Here is a 14,114-nt window from a genome sequence, read left to right on the forward strand (position 1 = left end):
AAGTTCAGGACATGATGCAAATGTATTCTATAAATAATAGTGGTTCACATTCTGCTCAGTGAAACATGAATGGCTCAGCACTGCCCACTGCTGCACATGTCTCAGACGCCATCCCCTGCTGCTATGGAGCACGGCTTTTCCCCTGTGATTTTGTGCAAATGCAGATGCATAATGCTAAATCCATTATTTCCAACGGGCATAGTACTGCACAGCTGCAATTTTACGCTGCAGTTTTGCAACAGTGTGGAGAGTGTTTGAGACCTGCACAGCTGCATGAGCAGTGCTGATCTGTCTGTGTTTCACTGTGCAGAATACGAGCCATAGAATTTAATGCTGGCTTTTAAAAACAACTGATCATTTATTAGTGGTACCATTTGACCTTCCTGTAGAAAACTAATGAGAGATACTTCTAACATAGTTTCTCTTTAACTGTTATTATTTTTTATTGTTGTAATTGATTTTAATTGTTAATTGATTTGATGTTTTAAATGATTTTAATTGTAAACCGCCCAAAGGCACAGGTTTTGGGCGGTATAGAAATATTTCAAATAAATAAATAAGATTATCATCATGGCTGAGATAAACATATGTCAAATATTTTAAATAAAATAATTTAACAGAATTTTTTTAAAGATATGTTTGATCATTCTTTTTACTATTGTTTAAGAGCAGAATGTTTGGAGCAGACACATTTGGGACAATTCACAGTGGTCCTTTATTAAATGGATTCTAAAAAACCTGCAATCCCCAAACACCTTGGCAAATTTGCGGGCTGGAAAGGGAGGGATGTAAAGTCGCAGCACTTGTTGAAGTCCTGGCACGTTGGCAGAACCAGGCTGAACTGCTTCCTTTGTTTAGCCACTGGCCATGACAGTTAAGATGGCAGATGCTGCCTGCTTGGGAAGGCAGCTGTTTAAATCCTGAAGGAGCAGTGCCAAGCTGATCATTCAGCCACAGAGTCCTGGTAGTTGAAATGGTTGAATGGTTGAGCTGGTGAGCAGAGCTGAGCTATCCTCCATTCTTCTCCTTTCCTCCTGACCCTGGCAGCTAAATTGCTAGATATGAGGATCAGGTTCCTTTAAGAGATGGTTGGAAGGAACAAATAGATATAGGTTGAAGGTCAAGGGATGGGGACACAGAAGAGAGAGCTGGAGAAGATACTGAAAAGGCTTGCTTGCTGGCTCTGTACAAAAAACGACAAGAAAAATGCTTGTGGTTAGCACACAACTGGTTCCAGCTTCTTTCTTCACAATACAGAGAACACATGAGAGCAGTGTTCTTTATTGCAAGGTCCAGCAGCCAGTAGTAGTAGCTCCTGTCAGCCCTAAGCACAGCTCCCTGATTAATTTTTTATTAGGCCTGTGTGAAGCTCTGGCTAAAGCCGAATACTTTGCGCAGACACCGTGTGGAGGAGGTGACAGTTTACACTGCAGTGCTGTGCTTTCCCCCATGCCAATGGGGCTCTTTTAAGGGAAACAGAACACTCTTGAACCCCAGCAACATCTTAGAAGGTGAGAACAGAGTGCTTGGAATAATAGTCCTTCCCAGTGCTTGATGCACAGTTCCCAAAACGGTGCTAGATTTAAAGAACAGGACTCCATTTTCCTTAAAGCCCCTCCACTCCGTTGGTGGGAGAAATGCAGCCGTGTGTTGAAGCCAGAATGCTGGAAAAGGCTCTTATGCTGAAGGTTTCCCCCCCAAATGATCCCTGCTTGAAACTAGGGGTGTGTGAATCAATATAGATACAAAATGATTTGTGCCCAAATCTACCTCTTTGGGGCGATTTGTGGACAAAACAAATCACCCCATTGCTAGCTAGCCAGATTTTGGTCCAAAAAAAATCACCCAGATTTCGGACCTGAAAAATTTGTAGATTCAGACCTCCATTTTGTGGCAATCTCTCTTGCTGTCTCCATTTTGTGTCAGGAAATCTTTTTGAAAATCCCGCCCTCCCAAGCTTCAGATTGGTGACTTACAGTGTGCAACAGTTGGCTGGCGATTCCCCCCTGGTTCCAGATGGGCTCATTTCCATTCAAATCTTGTGTTACCAGGGGTGACTGACCCTGCATTGGCTAGGGGAAGGGTCAAAGAAGTGTACAAGGGTGGGGGTGGGGAGTTCGAAGGAGGGATTTTCAAATGTATGTAAGGACGTAGCCAGCCACTATTCTGCCTTTCTGCCTTGTGGGAGAAGAGAGAGAGAGCCAGAGGAGCTTTGCTTTGCCTTGACTGCCTGCTGCCTGGAGTGGATTGTCTGCTTTTTGTTCCTGCTTTCCTAATAGAGGGAAAGAGAAGAGAATTTTTTTCACCCCCTTCATGCCACTGAGAATCACTGCCTGCGCCTGCTCTCTGTGCAAATCGATTTGGGTGCAAAACTGTTTGTACCCGAATCTACAAGAGATTTCAGGAGATTTATGGACAAAACAAATCACCCCTGTACTAGCTGGCTAGATTTCGACCCCAAACAAATCAGGGATGATTTGATTCAGGTACAAATCGAATCAAAAAAATCAATTCATGCACATCCATACTTGAAAAATAGTGAGACTGTTCTCATGCACAGCCAAGTGTGGACTGGCTAAGGCAGCCAGTACCTGCCTTGGCAGTTGTGCGGCTGCCAGCAGCAAACCCACCAAAGACCCGCCCATCAGCTGAAGTTAAAGGTGCGAGTGTGCCCTTATCCTGGGCTAAATGTTTGTGTATTGGCACCGTGCAGCACTGACATGGAAACAGCCTCCTGGCCAGTGCCGGCGTGAGGGGGGAGGGATCTCCAAAACGCACCATGCACTTGCGTGCTACATTATGGGATTTCTGGGGGCTGGGATGATGCGTCCCGGCTCCTGGCCCTCCACTATGCCGGAAAAAGCCAGTGTCCATCCGCCCACCCAGCATGGACCCAACGATGGTCTGCATGGCAGGTAAATCTAAGCAGCCTTCTTCCCCACGTGCCCTCATGCCCTTCTCTCTGATCATGAGAAAGGGCTCAGAATGTATGCTCATAAAGATTGTAAGTGTCAATAGTCTGCTCCAAGATGTTGCATTTAAAGGGAGCATGTTCTAGCTTGCTCTATATGACTGTGTGATTGGCTGCTGGCACTGTGTAGGAAATATGCTGCTTAGATATTACTGTGATGTAGAGTGTGAGTTTATGAAATGAAAATTACACTTGAAGTTGCATTTGACCAACCAATTAGTGTGTAGAGGCTACATGTCCCAGAATGCTTGACCTGACTCCTCTGTGCTCAGTGAAGATCACTATAGTGTTGTCAGCACACAAGATAGCAGGATTACTGAATGAACATTTATTAATAACAATCCTTGGAAAAGCACGTAGGATAACTCAACTTATCTGAGGCAGTTCCTTGAAGAAATCATCAGCCTAAATCTAGCAGCAGAGCAACAAGCTGGCTAGCTACAATCCTTAACTCCACCCTCCAGTAACTACTAAGCAGGCTGAGGCCCTCTTTTAAAGCAACATAATCTTTAAAACTTCCCACAATATACCACAATCACTACACTAGAGGCTTCCTTGGTTAGAGCTCAGATTTTGTTTATGAGATCAACGTTTATGAGATCAGTGATTTCGTTTATGAGATCACCTTGACCTCACCACTGGTCTTATAGTCAGGCATGCATCATAGCTTAGTGGAAGAGCATCTGCTTTGCATGAAGAAGGTCCTAGGTTCAGTCCCTGACATATCCAGGAAAGACTGAGAAAGACTCCTGGAGAGTTGCTGCCAGTGTGTGTACACAATCCTGACCTGCATGGACTAGTGGTCTTCTTCTTCTTCTTCTTCTTCTTCTACTACTACTACTACTACTACTACTACGAATACTTATATACTGCTTTTCAACAAAGGTTCCCACAGCAGTTTATATACAGAAATAAAAATGAATAAATAAAATGGCTCCCTGTCCCCAAAGGGCTCACAATCTAAACACAAGATAGACACCAGCAACAGCCACTGGAGGGATGCTGTGCTGATATAGGAATGTTTAATCCAGGCTCACAAATAAGTGTATAAAAGTTTGGCTCAGGCTCCTAACAGAATGCAAAGCCAGTAGGCCTGAATGAGATTGTTTGAGAATGTGAGGCCCCTCGGCCAAGAGGTAGCAAATACCAGAGCCTGACAAAAGGTACTGTATGTAGCCAACGTCATGAGACAAATTCCCCACTCGGCAGAAAAAGAAACATAGCTAGCAGCAGAAGACACCGATAAGGAGTAGGGAGGGCGGATAGGCCAAATAGTAGCTCATGTCCAAGGCTAATTGGCACCACATGAAAACATCTGTTTAATTACAAAGACATGTATTGAAGGATTTACTGATTTGCTTGCTTTTTTGGACCTATATATACTAGCCACTGCATACCTTTGGGGTGCAGTGCTTGTCAGACTTTTTGACTTGTACTCTGCCTTCATGATCATGAATAAAAGCTAATTTGAGCACACACACCTCGTTGAATTGACTCAGTTCTGTCAGGCAACGAGCTCTATTGCTTGTCTAATCCTCTTTAGTTCAGTAAGACACCCCATTCTCTGTCAAATCTTGATGGAAGGATGAAAGCAAGGGACTGAATTAAACAGGAGGGCAAGGTTCCAGAGGATTTTCCCGCAAGAGTGCTGGGGCTGGATAGGGCCAGTTACTTTCCCCCTACTAAATAAAGAGAATCACCACTTTAAAAGGTGCCTCTTTGCTCAGTTAGCAGGGGAATGACTCAGGATGAAGCAGCTTCTGTGTAACCTGTGCTACAATATTGGCCTCATCCTCTTAATATCAGAATGCTCAAGTCCATTTGATGGCCTCCTCCTTTCCTGCAAACCGTGAAGCCTTGTTTAACAAGATGAGAGAGACTGAGAAAAATGTATCCCTATGCACCAGCCCCTTCTCCAGCACTCTGAGTAATATGTTGTAAGTCTCGCTTTCATGAACAGAGTTTACAAGTGGAACAAACTGGCTCAGTTTATGGAAATTCTATTTCACAGGACGTTTGGTCTTCATTCCTAATGCTACCTACAAGCTATAGCCCTTCTGCCACCAGTTGCTTTTCTCCTGTAACTCCTTCCCCCACTGTGGCAAACACACACCCAGAATCCCAGCAGGAACCAAAGTGGCTAAGGTAAGAAGTAAAAGGTAAAGTGTGCCGTCAAGTTGGTTTCAACTCCTGGCGACCACAGAGCCCTGTGGTCGTCTTTGGTAGCATGCAGAAGGGGTTTGCCATTGCCTCCTTCCATGCAGTGTGGTAAGAAGTAGCAGAGGAAAAACAGCTGGCAAGGGAGAGATTAAGCACAGCTCCCCCTGCTGCTTTTGCAGTCCCAATGCTCTTTTGCCCTCTCCCCCTGCTCTGTTGCTTTGCAGCTGTTTGCTAGAAGCCCCAAATCCTAACATAGTACATACGTTAGTGCATAATACTCATACAGCAGACTCCCCTCCACCACTTCACAACTCTGGGCCATGCTTTCAGGAATCCCATGCCCAGCACTTGACTCTTCATCAGGGCCAAAATCTGTTGCTCCCAAGCAGCCCTCCTTTACAGGCAGGGTACTCCCTGCTCCCCAATCCAGTATGCCCCAGACCTCCACACCATCTCACCCCACAACTGGATGGCAGATTCACTCTCTGCTAGGCCACTGCCTGTTTGGGGTACATTATAGTTCTTCTGTAGTTGGTTCAGTCACAAGTTCCCAGGGAGAAAGCTGTTGCTGGTCTATCTTCCCACCCACTCCTTGTGGTTCTGCCGCCATAATCCCCAGGGAATTCTGGCTCCTGGGCTCCTCCTTTTCTGCACTTAAACCACCCAGACACTTTTCTTCTCTTTGCACATCGGTGGGGTGTGCAAGTGTGCCATGAACATTGCACCAAGGGGAAGGAGGATCCTGAGATAACTCAGCACTCAGTTCACTGGCTAGGAACCCCCTCTGAAAGATGTTGCTTTCCCTGGGACAATTCTTGTTAACATGTCCCATCCCATCAACTTTGGCCCTCCTGCAGATGTTATCCTACAGTTCCCATAATCCCTGGACATTGGCCATTGTGGCTGGGGATTATGGGAGTTGTAGTTCAAAAAAATCTGGGGGGGACGGACTAGATCGAGCAGGCCTGAAAGCATCTTTTGGGCTTGGGAGCAGCTCTTCTTTTGGAATTGGATGAATACAACAGTCCCGTATTTCCCCAACTTCTCTCCCTCTCCCCGCTCGATTGTAAGGGGTTTCTGGCTGCTTCTTCCCCAGAACTGGCTCCCAGGGGCAAAACAAACATTGGTAAGCAAAGGTTCGCTTATCTGAGTGGCCACTGGTTGGCTGGGGTCGCTGGTGGGAACTTTGGCTGGGAGGCAGCTGCTCTAATACTATGTGCTGGGAATCTTGCCCACTTGGAACTGCATATGTAGCCTCTAACCAGACAAGCCTATATAATCTAATGGTTTAACCCGTTAAGAGCAGGGGTTACACACATGTTCCCAGATCCCCTCTCTCTGTCATCAGATCTGCAGATCTAATTTCTGCATGCATTTCTGAAATTCTAGTTTCTGCTGTTCTTCCTTTTCTGGCAACTCTGAGTACCAGTTGCAGGGGAGTACCTCTGAGTACCAGTTGCAGGGGAGTAACAGCAGAAGGGAGGGCATGCCCTTAACTCCTGCCTGTGGCTTCCAGTGGCATCTGGTGGGCCACTGTGCGAAACAAGATGCTGGACTAGATGGGCCTTGGGCCTGATCCAGCAGGGCTGTTCTTATGTTCTTAACTTCTGCCACTTTGCCTCAAACTTTCCCCACATCTGCCTTTCCCATTCTTCCAATTCCTATCTTCTTCCAAAGGCATTAATTGGACCAGTTTGTTCCCCACTGACCAGCTCCATTATTGTTTAGGTAGATTTGGGTCTTTCTTTTGCCACAAAAATCAAAATGCAAAAATCTCAAAATAAAAATGTCTTTCTGCCTTGTAAATATTTTGGCCTTGTTCTATTTAAACAAACAAAGAGGCCTGTTTCAGTACTAACACAGACAACAGCTCTTGGGCAAAATCTCTGGATGTAAAAACAAAAATAAAAACACACAGATCTGTGCTTTACTCATATTCTCATGCATCTAAAATTGAATCCCACTTCTCCCACCATGTCAAGGTAGAAGTGGGTCTCAGCTGGTCAGACCTCAACTGGGCATCTCCAGATTCCTTGCTTATATCTATTTTGCTGCCACCATCAGCCTTTTGGGCTGGCCAGGCAGACTGAACATCAGAAAAACATGGCACAGCTCTCCCAGAGCCCACCATGAAGGGTTTAGTGTTGTAGCCGAAAAAGGGGTAAACTCAAAAAGGTATTTTAAAGTGTCCCAGAGCTTCTTCAGTAGACTGTGACATAAGCAGTGATGTGGGAGAGGCAAAATGCAGTACTGAGTTCAGCACAGTCAACCTTATGATATGACAAGAATTAAAAATATAGTCTATTGATTTAAAAACAAAGGAACAATTTACAGGCTGTTTAAAGAAAGTATGAAAAAAACAGGTGTTCAGAAGCCAAGCAAATTTTCTTCATCCTGATCCCAGGATACCATTCGATCAGCAGGCTGATAATCTTAGTTTGAAGGATGAAGTTTGAAGGATGAAGTTTAAAACTAACCTTTCAGCATGATTGGAAGGATCTCTGCACGTGCCTCAGAGCATGCAGCCTGGACTGCAGTGAGAGACCATCAAGGAAGCTCATGAGGTAGAAAGACATGGACGGATGAACTAAATAACCAGGAACCTAACGTATTCCATCCCCTTTTAAGAGAGAAGAGTTTATTTTCCCCCTGTCTGGCATGGGAAGCTTGCAGAATTGTGTTAATTAAGAATTTACCCCTATGCAGACATCTGGGTTAGATGTTGGGAAATTGCTCAGGGCTTTTGAAGACAAAGACTGGCCATTATACTTTGATGGGCAAGCTTGCCCAAGTCATAGAAAGTTATTTACTCGATGTCTCTGGGCAATGGGAGCCTTATTTGCATGATATATTACTTTTTAACACCATTTGGTGGTTTGTCCAAAACAGGAAACACATAATTTACCTGATTGCCGGTAGGCTGTTACATGAGACAGGAAATATACTTTGACCACATTTGCATGTAACGCAGAACTGTGGGTCCAATGGACTCGTGGTTTCACTCCCCCTCGCACTGCTCTCCTGTCTGCATTCACACATAATGGACAGGAGGATCTCTGCAGTCAGGGAGACTGCATAGAGGAGGGGGAACTGGATGCATGGCCTTCCTTCTTGACAAGGACAGCCCCAGGCAGCCAGTCACAGCTGGGGCAAGGGAGGAGCTTCCTCCCTCAGCTCTGGTTGCAGCAGAGTGGGATGGCGGTGCAGCATTCGCATGTAACACTGGCACTGCCAACCCGCAGGTAAAGTAAAGTGTGCTGTCGAGTCGGTGTCTACTCCTGATGACCACAGAGACCTATGGTTGTGTTTGGAGCAGTGAAACCCACTCCAAACTGAAGGTTCAAATCAGTCTCTCGGGAGGGAAACCTCAGGATGCTTTTGGGTCTGAAATGAAATTGCACACATTTGATCAAAAATTTCAACCTGGGGCCCCTTCAACATGGGTTTCGCATTATGTGAGAATGGGCTCACAGAGGTAAAGGCCTATGTGATGTCAGGCAAGTTCAAAATGAAGTATAGAATCCTAAAAGAGTTCTGATATGTGATTTGATTAGGAGTCTTTCTCCACAGACCTATTCAGGCACTACATTCAACACTCATACAATCTGTGTACAGTGTACACAGGTACAAATCTGTATGCAGGTACAGTTATTCATGTTATACTGAACACAGGTATAGCACAATGCTTCCTATACAAACAATGTACAATGCATTTGAGGGGCCTGTACCCGGGTTCACTTTTAAAATGAATGCTGGTACAGTAATTCACACAAAAACATGTGTACAACATAATGTCTAAATAGAGCTCAGGTTTGCACCGAATGTGTAGTTGTCATTGATCACAGAGTCCATGAACATATTGGCTGACATGGTAAGGAAACTTACTCAAAGTAGTTGCATTGAAATAAAAAAGGACAAGTTAGGCTATTCTTAACTTGTCCTTTTAATCTCAATGGGACTTGTTTGAGTAATTTTCCTCGTAATGTCAGCCACTGACTACAAAAGAGAAGAGCAGTTTAAGAACAGTGAATAAACATTTAATGAATGTGTGTAATAGCAACTGCCAGGAAAATTAAATCCTCTTTCTTCCACTATCTCCCATCTTCTGGTCTTCCACTAACTTGCTAGATCCATCCACTGCAGAGTTCGTCTTGTACTTAGGCAAATCAAGTCTGCCCTTTTTGTCAAGGTGATGGATTGTGAATCCATTCATTTCAGCTTGCCAGCAGTCAGGTCAAGGTATGACAGTGTGATTAGTGTGACTGAATTGCCAATGACTAAACAGGAACATCTAGTTTCGGGGAGTGATGCCTCTTGAAGGGCAGGATGTTCATAAAAACTAACCACTAGAGCCTCGCTGAATTCCTAAATACTTAACACTACACTTAGTAGCTAATGCTGTACCTGCTTAAATGTCTTTGGAGTGGCAGTATTTTCTTATACAGTTGTTATTTGCTGAGCTTATGTAGGGTTATATTAAAGGGTAGGGGGATCATGGGAAAGAGGTAATTGGTGGCATTATTGGGAGAGTGACTGAGGCTCCGAGGACAGACCAAAAAATGATGCCCAAAAATGGATGTTAAAAATCATGGAATTTGGCAAGAGTTATTCAATGAGTGCTAAATGATGTAATGTTTTCTTTTCAGCATGGAATAATTAGCATGTTTTGAAGATGGCAAACATAAAGCCAGTTATTATCTTGCTCAGAGACTTAGTAAGTTTAACAGGCCAGGTGTGATGTCAACTTCCCATTAGTTCTGTACCTTTAGGCCTGGGCTGTTCAACTTCAGCCCTCCTGCAGATGTTGGCCTATAATTCCCATAATCCCTGGCTATTGGCCATTGTGGCAGGGGACTATGGGAGTTGCAGTTCAAAAATAGCTGGGGGCCCTACATTGAGCAGGCCTGGGCTGAGTGTAGTGCCTGCAGTCATAAATACTGCTGGTGGGAATATGAGAGGAAAAAATCAGAGACATGTAACATTAGGGACCAGCATCCAGCAAATATTTGCAGAACAGCTTCTCAACAGGAGTAGTCTATCTGAGCAGTGAGAATCTGCAGTTGCAAAAGCAGTACTCTTAGTAGTCCAGGACTACTCTTAATTTGCCCTAGCACCATTTCTTAGGGTGGAATTTGGAGTTTGGAAGCAGTTGTTGCAGTTGCAACTGCAGGAGAAAAATCAGTATGTCACTTAGATTTGCCAGCTTCCTTCAATGGAACCAGGGGATGGCTCTAATCTGGGAGAAGCTACTAAAAAGAAAGGTGTAATTACCATAAAGTTGTGTTGTGTTCTGATAAGTTTGATAATATAACAGGAAGGTCTATGCAATAGGAAATGCTGCTGGTTCATGCAGGTATGCATATCACTTGATTTCTCATCACTTGAGAGCTGAGCTTCACCTGTGAAGTGACTCAGCCGCAAAGCATCATGTAAGTGCTAAACTACATGTGACATGAGGTTCATGAATAGTGGGAGTAGCAGGGGGTGTTAAGTGATCTGGCTTGTGCCTTTGTACACTATTTACACGAAATCAAAATCAAATCAAAAACTTTATTACAGTCACAGACCAGTACACATACACACACACACACACGCTGAACAGAATAAACCATGAATGTTTTACATCAGAAAAGGGGCTCCCATTGGTTCTATCGAAAGGTCTTTTCTTTAGGTAAATACTAACATAGAGAAGTGCTGGGGGGGCGGGGGGGGGGCTGCAATCAAGATCAGAACCATAGCTGGCAGGGGGCAGGTAGGGGTAAAGCCCTACGTCCTGCAATGGTTCTAATTGGGATTGTGTATTATTTCTCCTGTCTCCTGTGTATTATTCACAACAGAAATATTTATTTTATTTATTCAATTTCTATACCGCCCTTCCAAAAATGGCTCAGAGTGGTTTACACAGAAAAATAATAAATAAAAATAAGATGGATCCCTGTCCTCAAAAGGATCACAATCTAAAAAGAAACATGACAGACACCAGCAACAGTCACTGGAAGTACTGTGCTGGGGGGGGGATAGGGCCAGTTACTCTCCCCCTTTTAAATAAAGAGAATTACCACATTAAAATGTACCTCTTTGCCAAGTTAACAGGGGAATAAGCAAGCATACTGAAGCTAGTGGGCTGAGCAACATCTTATAAAGTATAATTTGGCCCTGAGGGGATACACTTTTTAATATGTGGTGTTTGATCTGGGATAGATCATTCACATACTCAAAACACCATTTATATTGCAGTAATCCAGCCCTGAGGGATTGCCCTTTGGATGTATGTATTTATTGGATGTATGTATTTATTAATTAATTTCATAAATGTAAAGCCTGCCCTTCAAAACACAAGTGCTCTAAGGGCAGCTCACCAAATTTTAAAAAATCAAATCATAGACCCATAAAGACAGCATAAAGTCAAGCAACAACAATAAAACATAGCAAGAGGGAACAGCAAATAAAAACATAAGCTGATAAAGCCATCAATATCAGCTCAAAATGTCTCAGAGGCTGGATTTGTTTGTTTGTATGTTTGAAGGTCTTTGCCTGGTGATGGAATGATGCCAGAGGTGGCACCAGGTGAGCCTCCATACAACTAAGTGGTATCTCCTAAAGGGAATGCAGTTTGGTTTAGGTACAACATTGGTGGTGGTGACTATGAAAATTTTAAAAATCCCCATAAAACAACTATGCCCACTTGCAGGTATTTGGGAGCCACAGTCCTGGTATGGCAGGTAGAGGAAATAATGTAATCTTAATGAGCAAGTGGCCTTGTATGGGACTTACTGTCCCATTTGCCTTTGAAGCTGATGGACCAATGGTCTGACTCTGTATCAGGCAGCTTCCTGTATTTCTAAAGATCCCTGCCTATAACCCTGGAGAACTGCTGCCACTCAGCGTAGACAATGCTGAGGTAGTTGGTTGTAGTTGTAGACAATGCTGAGGAAAATCCATAGGGATTGGGGTAGATTTGTTTTTCTTCAGGGTTGGGGATATATTCCCCATCCAAGTGTTGACTTCCTCATCCTGAGATTTAGATGAGTGATGGGGTTCACCTGCCCACCCCCTTGGGTTGGACCTTTATTTGGCTGGTTTACAGTGGGAATTGGCTGCAGTTTTGTGTGGTTGGTGGGAGGTGCAGGGGGCCAAGCTAGGCTAGCTGTACTGTGGCAGGTAGTGTGGACTGTAATAACAGTGTAGGGTTTGGTGAGCACCTTAAGGCACACGTTTGGTATAAAGAGGAGGCCACTCAGTCCTTAGATGCTGCTCTAGATTGCTGAGACATCACCAACTTGAATGGCTTTATGGCTTCGGGGTGTGTGTGTATGATGCCTGCTTCAGAGGCCTGCCATTAAGTTGGCTAAGGCGGGCAGCTTCAGTCATAGGGCAATGAGGTTGCCTGGAGCCAAGGTGTCTCACCTTTGGTGTTTTAGGCTGGGGCTTGCACCGCTGGTGGCGAGCCTCTAGTTACTGCACTTTAGGCAATAGAGAGACAATCCCCATCTCTTCCAATTTTTGTTCATTAATAAAGTTGTGCCTCTTTACTACCAGTTCATGATTCATTTCGTCATTGGTCTGGATGCAATGCCATTCTCGAACCAGGACAGAATTACATACTTTGCATCAAATAGTACATATGCACATAACAATTTGAAAATATTGGCTGACATCCTGAATAATGAAGCTCCAGTGCCACAGTAGAAGCTTTGCTGTAGCACCAGGGCGGCTAGTGGAGTTCCAAAATAATGCTGCATCAGTGCTAGTGTATATGTGTGTGTGAATTAACCTCCCTTTCCCCTGGAACCCCTTTGTGTCACCTGAAAACATGTCTCTGAGGGCTGCATTACCTTCAGGGACGTATTATTTTTAGGTGACACAGAATGCTTCCTGGGGAAGGGGAGGTTGTCAAAATTTGCCCCCACAGCATAGCCAGCAGTGGATCTGAGTTAGTTGAATATTTCAGAAGTACCAGTGTTTTGTTAGTATGACAGTCCCTGAGTTCAAGACTAGAAAGAAAGCACAAGTTACCTTGGGTAGAACTTGACGTCTGCATTGTGTTTGCCGCTATGAAATTAATTGTGAAGAAGGGCAGTCTTTGTGAAAACTTGCTGTTGAAGAGTTGCACAAACTGATGGACTAACTTGTGAATTTCCATACTGGGCCACTGATGAAGACCACTTGAAGGTCAAAATGTGTCTGTTACTTCATTAAGAACATATTCCTTTATATATCAGCAAACTTCAGATCTCTTTTACCTATTGAATACTGGATATTGTACACTATATCTCAAGAATGTTTTGTCATTGCATATCCAGGGATATTTTATTAGCTGATTCCAGTATTTTAAAATAATTATTTGGATAAATACAATCTGATGAAAGTATATAATTCTGTCCTGGTTTTGAGAACTCTGGGTGATGCTTTGGGTTCTCCAAAGCCTTTAATTAATGTTTTGCAACACACTAGCAGATGTACACACAACCTACACTCTCATCATATCAGATGCCCCAGAACCGTTTGGGAATCAAGGATCTCTATGAACAAATTACTTTTAACTAAGTTCCTAGTCAAAAACAGCTGCTTATGCGGACCCTGCTTCTTCAGCCAGATGGCCACTCACTCCTCTTCGGGCCATGCTACCACACTGGTGCCACTGCTGCCATCACTGACCTTGTTTGCCTGGCAGCCCTTTCGGGCCTGTGGTGATTGGTTAGTGAACACTGTCAATCAAGAGGAATTTATACATAAGAACGCCCTCTGGAGAGAATTCCTAAGGGAGGGGCTTTGGAAAGAACAGGGGTCTCTAAGATTCAGTTGGAGCTGACCTTCTCAGGTAGGGCTGGAGGGACCCAGAGTTAGAGAGGGCTTGGATGAGCCAGGGATAGGGACAGTTAGGGCTAGAGAGAAGATCTCTGGTTAGGGTCTCTAGAGCCGGACTGAGGGTGGAGTTGGGAGGCTGGTGGGTAGGTTGCAGTTGCACACACCTGGAAATACC

General features: G+C 44.2%; 1 long non-coding RNA gene across 1 annotated transcript; it reads right to left on the minus strand.

The window, feature by feature from the left end:
* Positions 1 to 374: 374 nt before the first annotated feature.
* Positions 375 to 3,488, minus strand: LOC128347787 (uncharacterized). Its single transcript, XR_008317720.1, has 3 exons — positions 3,343 to 3,488; positions 1,977 to 2,272; positions 375 to 1,183 (listed from the first exon to the last, which is right to left on the minus strand). It is a non-coding gene; the product is annotated as an uncharacterized LOC128347787 (long non-coding RNA).
* Between the last annotated feature and the right edge of the window lie 10,626 nt (positions 3,489 to 14,114).

The sequence above is a fragment of the Hemicordylus capensis genome, chromosome 2, assembly GCF_027244095.1.
Source record: "Hemicordylus capensis ecotype Gifberg chromosome 2, rHemCap1.1.pri, whole genome shotgun sequence".
Taxonomy (NCBI): Eukaryota; Metazoa; Chordata; class Lepidosauria; order Squamata; family Cordylidae; genus Hemicordylus; species Hemicordylus capensis.